The sequence below is a fragment of the Narcine bancroftii genome, chromosome 1, assembly GCF_036971445.1.
Source record: "Narcine bancroftii isolate sNarBan1 chromosome 1, sNarBan1.hap1, whole genome shotgun sequence".
Lineage (NCBI taxonomy): Eukaryota > Metazoa > Chordata > Chondrichthyes > Torpediniformes > Narcinidae > Narcine > Narcine bancroftii.
Genome location: NC_091469.1, coordinates 490046166 through 490057321, shown reverse-complemented (window position 1 = coordinate 490057321; position 11156 = coordinate 490046166). Strand labels below are relative to the sequence as shown.

General features: G+C 42.3%; 1 protein-coding gene across 1 annotated transcript in view; it reads left to right on the top strand.

The window, feature by feature from the left end:
- bop1 (BOP1 ribosomal biogenesis factor) overlaps positions 1-11156 on the top strand; it is a 273049-nt gene that overhangs the window by 137413 nt on the left and 124480 nt on the right. The window lies entirely within an intron of this gene.

Genomic DNA, 11156 nt, shown 5'->3' with positions numbered 1-11156 from the left:
GAAACACTTCTTTCTCTTTTTAACCCTTTACCTGGGCTTTTCTCAGCCCTGGGGCATTTCACGTGTTTGTAGTTGCTGGCCGTGCCAGGGATGTAGTAAACCAGCATCTTATATCTTGATCAGAGCCTGAGGATTTGGTTTAAATCCATTTTTGCAGTTTGAAAACTTCAGCTTGTGGTTCAAAAAGCTTAAGTTGATTCACAGAACTGGATGAGTTACTTCTTCAGAGCTGTATTTTCCACAAGATGTCTGGTTTAATTCCCGATATTTTTTAAAAATGTTACTTCCAGTATAAACGTATCTATAATCAAGTAACACACAGTCCATTCCCATTCCTGCTTCCTTTACCCTTCAATATCCCACACGTAGCCCTTTTTACAAAGAGATCCCACAATAGTGTACTGCCGTAAAGAAGACCAGTCATTAAGCCAGCTTTGCTTTTTGACACTGAACCAACAACGCCAGTATAACGTTATTCAGCACTTTGATTACCTCCACTGCTGACTTGAAGGTGGGACTATAATGAGCCCCCCAATTCCATGTTCATGCAATAAAGGCACAATATTCCCACCTTGAAGGGGCTGTGTAAAAGGAGCTAATTCTAGCCTTCACTTGTCACCTAAATATCCCAACTGGTCTCTTGCTCACTTCAAACCCTTCAATGTTTTTTCTTGCACTAATTGCAACTGTGAATATTTATCGATCTAACCTTTTATCCTTTCTCTTTTTTTGTTCTGCATATTGTGGCAGTATAGAACATAGAGCATCGAACTTTACAGCACAGTACAGGCCTTCAGCCCACAGTTTTGTGCTTACCCATGTAAACCTACTCAATAAACTAGACCTTCCATTCCTCATAACCCTCTATTTTTATTTTCATGTGCCTGTCAAATTCTTATTAGTGTCCAAATTGTACCAGCCTCCACCACCACCATCTAGGCATCCAGCACTCTGTATGGAAAAAATGCCTCCCCTAAACTTTCCTACTCTCACCTTATGCGCGTCCTCTGGTGTTTGCTTCTTTCACCCTGGGAAAAAGGTACTGGCCGTCCACCCTCTTATAATCTTGCAGCCCTCTATGAAGTCACCTCTCATCCTTAATGCAATGCATTGTAGTAATGCCGTTGGTGCATTTTATGTTCTTGTGTGGCTGCAGCAAGGAAGAATTTCAGTGCATCTGTGTGTCCTTGCGTGCAAAACAATAAATTCTCATCTCTTCAAATCAATCAAATAAGAATATCTCTGTTTTCATATTGGATATTCATCCATTCCTTGCATTGACAATTCTTTCCAATGAAAGGTTATGGCTCTGTTTTATCAATGGTTTAACATTAAATTTAATATCGAGGCTCCAGCAGAAATTCATAAATCCAAACATTTGCAGAGAAGTGAGATGCAGGCAATAAGTCATTAAGTTATTGGTCAGAAATGGTACCACACGGATCCTGCACTGACCTGTAGTTCACCAGATGATCATATTATGTTGGGGGGGGGGGAAACAGAGGATGTTCTTATGTTGAGTTCTTCTGTTAATTAGGATTAAAATGCTTCAAATCTTTCTTGGAGAAAGTCTGAAGCGTGCATTCTAAAACTAATTCTACCAACTCTATGACGGGTCAGTGCATGTCAGTACCTTTTTGCCACTGTCCGAGCAGACATCCAGGACCTAGATTGGTTTGAAGAGGTTCATTTGGACTCAGTTTTATTTGGCTCTTTTTCAAGCTTGCTTTTTCCTTGGTTCAAGGGGTTTAAAATTTGAAGGTTGTCATTTGGTTCCTTGTTCCCTTCTGGTTTACTCTGCAATATAACCTTTATTTTTGTTTTAAATGTGACTCATCCACACCATTCTCAAAGACTAGCTGAATCCCATGCTCTGTCCACTAACTACAAGTCAAATCAGGACTAGTCTGTTGTACTAGAGACTGCATGCTGTAATCTAGAGCAAACAAAAATAAACCATGGGAGGAACTCAGCTGGCCAGACAGCATCTGTGGAGGCAGAGCGATTATTGCAGTTTGGATCATGTTCCGATGCAAGGTCTTGGCCTGAAATGTCAACCATCACAGATGGCATAAAGAAGGCATTGGCAGATAATGTGAAGGTAAATCCGAAGGGTTTCTACAAGTATATTAAGTGTTAGAGGATAACAAGGAACCAAATTGGTCCCCTACAAAATCAGTGGTCAACTACATGTGGAGCCTCATGAAGTGAGAGAGATAAATAGTATTTTTGTATCAGTGTTTACTCAGGAAACTGGTGTAGTTCACACCGATGGAAGGGAAAGAAATGGAAGGGTCATGAAACCTATGGAGATTGAGGAGGAGAAGGTGATTGCTGTCTTACAGCAAATAAAGGTAGACAAATCCCCTGGGTCAGATATGATATTCTCTCTGACCTTGAAGGAGACAAGTTGAAATTGGAGGGGCCCTGACAGATATATTCAAAATGTTCTTAGCCACAGGAGAGGTGCAGGAGGATTAGAGGGTCGTTCGTGTTGTCCCACTGTTTAAGAAAGGCTGCAAAAGTAAACCAGGTAACTATAGGCCAGTGAGCCTGACATCAGTAGCAGGTAAATTATTGGAAGGAGTTCTGAGAAATGGGTAATATAGGTATTTGGACAGCATGGCCTGATTAAGGACAGTCAGCATGGCTTTGTGCACGGTAGGTCATGTTTAACAAATCTTGTAGTGTTTTTTGAGGAAGTTACCAAGAAGGTAGATGAGGAAAAAGATCTGGATGTTGTCTACATGGACTTTAGTAAGGCCTTCAGTAGCTGGTTGCTTCTCATACTGGAGGCCTATGACAAATGGTGGGCCTCAGGGATCTGTGTTGGGACTATTGTTGCTTGTTGTTTATATCAATGATCTGGATGATAATGTGGTAAATTGGATCAGAAAGTTTGCAGATGACACTAAGATTGGAGGTGTTGTGGAGAGTGAGGAAGGTTTTCAAAGCTTGCAGAGGGATCTTGTCCAACTGGGAGAATGGGCCAGTAAATGGATGATGGAGTTTAATGCAGACAAGTGTGAGGTGTTGCACTTTGGAAGAGTAAATCTAGTCCCTCCAAGGCGAGGCAAAGATGGGAGTTGGATTTGGGAACAACAATTCCTGAACGATGCTGGTCTGACCTTTGCTGAGACAGCATGAAGGTGGTTATTAACGCCAGATATAGACTGATGCAATACAATTTTTATGCATTCAATGAGTGAGGGGTAGAATTAGGGGACATTTTGAAAAAAAAATCACAGTGGTGGAATATCCGCAGGACACAGCCTTATTCCTGCTAGGGGACATTACGGATGTGTGTCCAAGATCATCTAAACATCAAATTCAATTAGTGAAGGTCGCCAGGAAATGCATGATGGTTACCTGGAAATCTGACTCTCAGCTAAGCACCGTACAATGGAACACGGAGATGCAGACGCAGAGCCTTTCTCAACAGGAACAAGCCCTGAAACACTGAGAACGAGGAAACAACTTGGAAATCCTGCTGGCTCCCCCCGCCCCTTTTATTTTCCCCTTCTTTCCCTCCTTATATATTTGCATTATTATTTCTAACAATTGATTTTTATGTTTTTGCTTGGGTTGAATGGGAGGGAGGGTGAACAACGGGGGTGGGGAGGAGGAAAAGGGAGGACTAAGCAAACAAAGATCTGTAAAAGGGGATGATCGTTCCCCTATAACACTTGGTTAATTAATACGAGTCTGTAAAACTATAAATAAAATGTTCATAAAAAAAGGAAGGACATACCCTGTAAATGGTAGGGCACTTAAATGTGTGGAGGAGCAGAGAGATCTGGGAATATGGATACATTGTACCCTGAAAGAGGCGTCGCAAGTGCACAGGGTCGTAAAGAAAGCTTTTGGTATCTTAGCCTTTTTAAATCAAAGTATTGAATATAGGAGTTGGGATGTTGTGTTGAAGTTATATAAGACATTGGTGAGGCCAAATTTGGAATATTGTGTGGAGTTCTGGTCACCTGGCTACAGGAAGGATATCCATAAGATTGAAAGAGTGCAGAGAAGATTTACTAGGATGTTGATGGGTCTTCAAGGGTTGAGTTATCTTCCTCCTAAGTAACATAAAAAACAAAGAATTTGGAATTGATTTGGATGGTGCACAAAAAAGATTTGTTAAGATAGCTCTAGCCGTAGCAAAAAAATGTATTATGTCAGCCTGGAAATTGGAAGATAATTTGAAAATACAATGGTATATAGAAATGAATAAATGTATTCCATTAGAAAAAATAACATATAGTTTAAGAAATAATATTGAAATATTTGAACAAATATGGGAGCCATACATGAAACATAATAGAGAAAACCTACCGGGGACATTCACTACCTAAATTAACGAAAGGAGAAGGAAATGAAAAAAATTGACTCAGTGGAATTTCTTGTTTATTTTTATTCAATGACAACATTGTTTGACTGGTTTAATGTATCTTAGATTTTGTACTTTAAATGGATGGGGGGGGAGGTAGGGAGGGTGGGATGGGAGGAGGGAGGGGGGGAGAAAATGGCACTATATATTTGAAAAGGAAAATGTATGTATCATGGTCAATGTGGTTTATGGTGTGAAAAATAAAAAATTTAAAAAAAAAAGGGTTGAGTTACAGGGAAAGATTAAACAGGCTAAGACTTTATTCCTTGGAACGAAGAAGAATGAGGGGAAATTTGATAGAGGTTTACAAAATTATGAGGGGTATAGACAGAGTAAATGCAAATAGGCTCTTTCCACTGAGATTAGGAGAGATAAATACGAGAGGACGTGGCTTTAGGGTGAAAGGGGAAAGGTTTGGGGGAACTTCTTCATTCAGAGAGTGGTGGGAGTGTGGAACTCCCATCTGATGTGGTGGGAATGGACGATATTGAGTTTTAAGAATAAATTGGATCGATACATGGATGGGAGGAGTCTGGAGGGTTATGGAATGGGAGCAGGCTATTGGGACTAGCCGAACAATGGTCGGCACAGACTAGAGGGGCCGAATACCCTGTTTTCTGTCCTGAAGCATTTTATGGTTATATGTTCCTTGACCCTGCTGAGTTGCTCCAGTGGATTGTTTGACACTGGTCTAGCCATTTTCAGTGGTGGCTCTGCTGTCCCTCAAGGGGTAAAAGTCTAGTTTTCCTTTCACCTCACGTGACATAAATATTTTTTGTTTTTTACATAGTTGGTAGGAGAGAAGTTTATTAACTTGACTGCTTCACAGGAAAGAGCCCATAACTTTTGAGCAGAATACAAAAGGGGGTAAAGTTGAAGAAAGATTGAGAATGGCTCCTCTCATCCATTCTACTGTTGCCTCAAGCTGGGTTCGAATCAGGGCAGTCCTTGCCTGATAGTTCCTGGTCAAGTGCCAGCTTTTTCCAATGATGCTCATGGATGAAGCACAGAATTTCCAGAAAAAGGGTATTGGAGAGCAGAAGCACCTGTTATCAAGGTGTTGGTAGAATGATACGGGCAGAGATCCAAAGGCACTCACTGTTGGATTCTGATTCCACGCCCAAATTTGTACCTGCTCAAATGATCGCTCGCTGGCATTGCCAAAGAGGCTTGTAATCAGGGATCATTTGGGACTTGGGGAATGATGGTCAGGGGAGTATGGAAATCAGCAGCGTGCTGCTTTCGCGTTGAATTTGCAAAACAATGGAGACCTTGCATCTGGGAAAGTCATTGGAATATATGAAAGGGTAAGCATTTGATTTGATATCCACACTGGGAGCTGGACAGTATGGAGCTGTCTCTCTCTTTACCATTTTGATATTGTAACAGCATGATGTTATTCCGTGGCTGTCTGTCACTTCAAAAGATGCATAAAATTGAACAAAACTTCTTTAACCTCTGCACTTCATTTGAAGTGCCTCTCTGGTGGGTCATGCAAGCTGACCTGAAACAGTGTGTTTGAAAGGACCAGGTTTTGGTGGATTCTGCTTCAGCACCTGCCCTCGTTACAGTTCACCATAGTTCCCCTTGGGGGGCTACTCTCTGTTTAAATAGGCTCAAGAGGCTGAGATGCAGGCCTTCTTCCTCTAAAGCTCAGTTTCCACATTTGATCTCGTGATTTATGTCTTCCTTGGCCGTCTTTATCTCCACTCCCAAATCTCCTATTTTATCTCTGTTCAATTTTATATGCTGTGACAGTGCTTGCCAGGATATTTAGTTACTCCATATGAAGGCTGTTACCACTAATTCATAATTATGCAAATACATGCCATTAATAAGAAGGCGAATTATGCAAATACATGCCATTAATAAGAAGGCGAAGGCAATGTTGGCATTCATTTCTCGAGGAATGGTATACAAGAGCAGGGATGTCATGTTGAGACTCTATAAAGCAATGATGAGACCTCATTTGGAGTACTGTGTACAGTTTTGAGTGCTGTATTTTAAAATAGAAGGGCTGGAGTTGGAGCGAGTTCAGAGTATTTACTAGAATGGTACCAGGAATGAAAAGGTTAACATGAGGAGCAATTGTCAGTTCTTGGACTGCCCTTATTGGATTACAGGATGAGGAGGGACCTCAAATGCTAAAAGGTCTGGACACAGTAGATGTAACAAGAATATTTCCCGTGGTAGGGGATTCTAGATGATGGGGGCATCATTTCAAGATTAAAAAGGCGTCAATTTTAAACAGAGATGTGGAAAAAATTCTTTAGCCGGAGGGAGATGAATCTGTGGAAATTGTTGCCACAGACTGCTCTGGAAGCGAGGTGGTTGACGTGTGTTTGATTAGTCAGGGCATCAAGGGTTACGGTGAGAAAGCTGGGGAGTGGGGCTGAGTGGGAGGACGGATCAGCTCATGGTTCGAATGGCGGAGCAGACTGGATGGCCCAGAGGGCCTACTTCTGCTCCTATATTTTGTGATGTTGTGCATATTTAAGCTCCCTAAGATAACCAGCACAACCAATTGGAAGGCAGAATACAATGTTAATAGGAGGGGTCTGAGCGGTATGGACGAACTGAGAGGTCCTCGGGGCCATGTCCATAGGACACTCAAAGCTGTTGCACAGGTTGATAACATTCCTATGAAGGCCAATAGAATGTTGGCCTTCATTAACTGTGGAATCAAATTCAAGACCCAAGAGGTAATGTTGCAGCTATGACAGACCTTGGTTAGACCCCACTTGGAATATTGTGCTAATATCTGGTCACTTTACCACAGGAAAGATGTGGAGAGTTAGCAGAGGAGATCTACAAGGAAGTTGCCTGGATTGAAGAGAAGTTGAGTGAACTTGGTCTTTACCCCGTGGAACGATGGAGAATGAAGGGTGATCTGATAAGGGTGTACAAGATAATGAGAGGCTTTGATCGTGTGGATGACTAGAGGCTTCATCCCTGGGCTGAAATGGCTCACACAAGGGGACGTAGTTTTAAGGTGCTCGGGAGTAAGTGCAGGAGGATGCAAGAGGCAAGTTTTTCCATACAGAGAGTGGAGAGTGCATGGAATTCCCTGGTGCTGGAGGCAGGTACAATCGGATCCTTTAAGAAGCTATAAGGTGGGTACATGGAACTGAGAAAAATGGAGGGTTTTGCAGAAAGGAAATTCTAGTCAGTTATTAGAGTAGGTTATTAGGTTGGCACAACGCTGTGGGCTGAAAGGCTTGTACAGTACTGAAGATTTCTATGCTTGATGTTCTAATTTGCACCCATTGCAAACATAAATGAAAACATTGAGTTCTGGGTTGTCAGTCAATCTTCTAGGTCAGCAGAGGATTTACAGCCAATAGAAGGAAACTTAGCAGTGGATTGATGGCAGTGACCTTGTCCCCATCAACAAGGGTGGCAGGTCCCCATCAACAAGGGTGGCAGGTCCCCATGCTCAGTTTTCTCTCTGGATCATTGGAATTGTTTATTGTCACATGTACTGAGATATAGTGAAAAACTTTGTTTTGCGTGCCATCCAGGCAAGTCCGTGTAAGAATAGAAATATAGTGTCGTAATAAAACAAATGTGCGGAGAAGGCAGCAGTTCAGGGTATATTGTTAAAAAGTACTGTTAAACAGTGCAAGGCATCATCCTTTATGAATTGGGTTGGGGGCGGGGGGGGGTGGGGCAGGCACAAGAGTCCAGTAACTGCAGGAAAGAAACTCTCCTTGAATCGGGTGGTTCAAGCTTTCAGAGTTGTGTATATTTGCCTGAAACATGACACATGACTATAATTGCACAGTCCATTTGTTTATATTTCTCTCTTTTGTATACACTTCTTTTCCTGGATACAGTTTTTTTGCATTACCGATAAGTTCTGTCTGGCCCACAGGACAAAGGTTCTCGGGGTTGTATGTAATGTGAACTTTGACAGATGGAGCTAGAAGAGAATTTGACTGGGGTGGGATGTGTCCTTTAATTTGTTGGTTGCTTTCCTGAGGCAGCACAAGAATGGATGGAGGGAAGTGTGACAGCCTGCGCTACATTCTCAACGCTCTGCAGTTGCTTCCCATCCCGGACTGTGATGTGTTTGGACAGGAGACCCTTCATTCAACATTACATCTGTAAAAATTGATAAGGGACACTGGAAATATGCCAAATTTCTTCAGGGTCCACTTTCTTAGGTCGTGTCAACGGAATGCCCTGACTTGACCACATAACTCATTGTTGCGTAAATAATAGCCCATCGAGCCTGGGCCATCATTCAATAAGATCACGGCCTATCTGGCCATGGAATCAGCTCTGCTCATCCACCTGTCCCCCAAAACCTTGATTTCCTGATGATGGAAAAGTCTATTAATTGGTATCTTAAATGCATTCAATGATGCAGCCTCCACTGCTTCCTTGGGCCGAGAATTACACAGATTCCCTCCTTTCTGGGAGAAGCTGGTGCTCCTCATCTTTGTTACTGCAGTCAGTTTAGGCAGAAGCAGGTTCACTTATTATATGAATCGGGAAGATGACCCAATATTATCCTAAAGCAAGACTGAAGATTTTTTAAAATGTCTGAGTAGATTAATTTCTTTACACGGACACGCCTGGCATTGGTCTTCTCACCTGGGCTGTGTTGGTTCTGACCTAAGGTCCTCACAGATGCCCAACAGCAGGCTTTGGATTAGCCAGTCAAGCCCTACTTAGAGATGAGGCTCCTCAAGGGGACCTTGTTGAATGATTGCAGAGTGATATCGCCTTTCAACCACATGGGTGCTGATTCATTTTGTCAACAGGAAAAATAGATTTCTTTGCATCAGGGATATTCAATGCATGCATAGGACAGGAAAAGGCAACAGGGAGTTGTGAACTCGGCCAGTGCCATCATGGGCACAAGTCTTCACTCCATGAAAAACATCTACAAGAGGCGGTGTCTCAAAAAAGCAGCCTCTATCCTTAACGAACCTCACCACCAGGCCATGCCCTCTTCTCACTGCCACTATCAGGAAGAGGGTACAGGATCCTGAAGATGAACACCCTAGAGTACAAAAACAGCTCTTCCCCATGCCATCAAATTTCTGAATGGACAATGAACCTCAGACACTACCTCACTTTCTCTTATTAATATTAATTTTTTTTTTAATAATGTAATTTATAGTTATTTTTGAACACAAAAGAATAAATTTCGTGACACATGTTCATGATAATAAACTCTGATTTTGCTCTCCAAGATGGAGAAACTCCTCATAATTCAGACCTGGACATCTAGGATGAGAGGCTGAACAGGCGTCCCAACGACTTCCAAAATTTTGTTCTAAGCTGTTGGCTAAACATTCACACTTTCGTCCTCTGCTGAACACAGAATTTCCATAGGAGATTAACTTTAAGCGATATTGCAGGCCTTTCTTTTGGAATATGTTAGAAGTAGCTTCCTGAATACTTTCAGTACTGTCTTTGCTCGGGCTATGGCTTCTTTAAACTGTCTCCATGCACCATGCTGACTCATCTGTCTCTGTTGAAGTAGAAGGGAGACTGATCCTGCTCTTCCCCCGAAGCTAAATGCTACAGTTTGGCCAGATCCAATAGAATGAAAGCAGCTGGAGCCATTTCTGGAGCCAAATTTACTGGTGGACAAACTTAATGACTTAAAAATAATCAACATTGCTTGCCCATGATGCTTCAATGTGAAACTTGCAAAGACAACAATTTGTCCCATTTAGCTAGTGACCTGTCATGGACACACTTGTCAGGAAGGCGGAGTAGCAACTGCACTTCCTGAGGAGACAAGCGGTTAAGCTACTGGCCACCATCCTGTCAACTGTCTACAGAAGCTCTATTGAGAGTGACCTGGCCAACTGCATTACAGTATGGTATGGTTGCTGTGGAATAGAGCAATAAGTCCACAAGACCATAAGAGCGGGAGAGAGGATCACTGAGGTCTTCCCCCGCCCCCCCCAATCAACATGATCTACTAGGATCGTTTTAAGAGAGCTCATAAAATCGTTGCGTACCCCTACCACCCTGCACACAGCATCTTACAGTTATGCCTAGTCAGGAAACAGATACAGGAGTATCACAGCCAGAACCACTAAGCTGAGAAACAGCCGACCAACCAACGAGCTGCTCATACTAACCCCCTGAGACTCTACTATTTATCAAACAATATTTGTTTTTACATACATTGTGCATGTGTATCATGTGAGTTATGTCAGGACGGGAGTTTGCAAGTTTTTGCACTGAGGACCGGAGAATGCTATTGCGTTGGGTTGTACTTGTACAATTAAATGATAATAAACTTGAACTTGATATTTGTTGATTCTCAGGTGGTCACTGCCTGGCTTGCCTTTCTGGCTGCTTCATTGTGCATTTGTGTTAGTGTGCATTTGCCTGAAGGGAGTTGAGATGCAGTGGCACATACCACTCTGTCATATATTTAATGATGTATTTAAAAAGCTAGTTGAAATTAAATCAGAAGCAAAAAGCCCTGCATCTCTAAAGCCATTTAAGATTGAGTCATTCACTTATTCTTGGTACCACTGTACAAGTTATCCTTTAGCCCTTCAATAGTTTAGTCTGTGCTGCCTTGAAGATATTAATTAAGGATTTGTAGTAGGCTCTGCAATTTTCTTTCCATAGGGTGACACAGTTAGCGCAACATTATTACAGCGCCAGTGATCTGGGTTCGAATCCAGCGCTCTCTGTATGGAGTTTGTACATTCTCCCCGTGTCTGCGTGGGTTTCCTCCAGCTGCTCCAATTCCTCCTACCCTTCAAAAAGTATGGGGGTTGTAGGTTAATTG